General features: G+C 38.0%; 1 non-coding gene across 1 annotated transcript; it reads left to right on the top strand.

The window, feature by feature from the left end:
* Positions 1–901: 901 nt before the first annotated feature.
* Positions 902–1005, top strand: LOC112752718 (small nucleolar RNA R71). Its single transcript, XR_003177141.1, has one exon. It is a non-coding gene; the product is annotated as a small nucleolar RNA R71 (small nucleolar RNA).
* Positions 1006–1263: the final 258 nt, after the last annotated feature.

Raw genomic sequence — 1263 nt, 5'->3', positions numbered from 1 at the left:
TTGGGATGAAGGTACAAAGGCTTTATCTTCTTGCTTTTTGTCTTCTTCAGGGGCATCTTCACTTTGCTCCTTTCCGCTTGTGGTTTCTTTACTTACCACTTTTTTATTTCTCAGATTTATGGCTTTGTACTCTTCTCTTGGATTTGAAATGGTGTCACTTGAGAAAGTATTTGTGGATTTCTCAGCTAGTTGCTTAGCAAGTTGGCCCATTTGTACTTCTAAATTTCTGATGGAGGACTTTTGGTTCTTGAAATTGGCTCTAGTTTCTTGTATGAAGCTTGAGATTTATTTAATAAAATTGGATGTGGCTTGAGAAAGTTTCTCCATAACAATCTCAAGAGGGGAGGGCTTTTGAGGATTTTGGGATTGTACAGGAGGTGTTTGTTGGTAAGATGTGTTGAAGTTGTTTTTCCTTACTCTTTGGTTTTTCCATCCAAAGTTAGGATAATTCCTCCATCCAGGGTTGTATGTTTTGGAGAATGGATCATGGTGTGATGGTCTAGATAAATTGTCCATTGTTCAACAGAGGGTTGATCATCTTAAGCATTAGACACCCGTTACTTTGATGGGCTCTTCCACATATGTCACATATAATGTCTTATATTCTTACTACTGAAACTTGCATGTTTCCCACTTGTTTAGCGAGTGCATTGATTTGCTAAGCCAGAACCTTGTTCTAAACGAGTAAAATGTCCAGTGTATTAAACTCCATCACTCCTTTCTATATTGTTCTTTCGAATGAATACACGTACTGGTTATTAGCCACTATTTCAATTAGCTTCAATGCTCTTTAGTTGTCTTCCTATATAAGGGCTTCCTGCTGATGAGTCTAGTAACGTCCTAGAGGCATGAATGACTCCGTCATAGAAAGTTTGGAGCTACATCTAGTCAGGGAACATGCATGTCATTAGGACACTTTTTCAACATCTCCTTGTATCTCTCCCAAACTTTATAAAGGGACTCTCCATTCTTTTAAGTGAAAGTTTAAATGCCATGTCTCAACTTTGTCAGCTTCTGTGGTAGAAAAAAATTGGTTAAGAACTTGTTAACCAAATCTTTCCACGTTAAAATACTTTTCAGTGGTTGAGTTTGGAGCCACTGCTTGGCTCTGTCTTTCACAGAGAATGAAAATAGCTTTATCTTGATGGCTTCAAAAGAAACTCCATTGCTCTTGCCAGTGTCACATATCAATAGGAAGCCAGATATGTGCAAGTTAGGGTCTTCTTGAGGACTACTTTCGAATTGGTTTTGTTGCACTAATTG

Source organism: Arachis hypogaea, chromosome 15 (genome assembly GCF_003086295.3).
Source record: "Arachis hypogaea cultivar Tifrunner chromosome 15, arahy.Tifrunner.gnm2.J5K5, whole genome shotgun sequence".
Classification (NCBI taxonomy): domain Eukaryota; kingdom Viridiplantae; phylum Streptophyta; class Magnoliopsida; order Fabales; family Fabaceae; genus Arachis; species Arachis hypogaea.
This window is presented reverse-complemented; position numbering and strand designations above follow the sequence as displayed.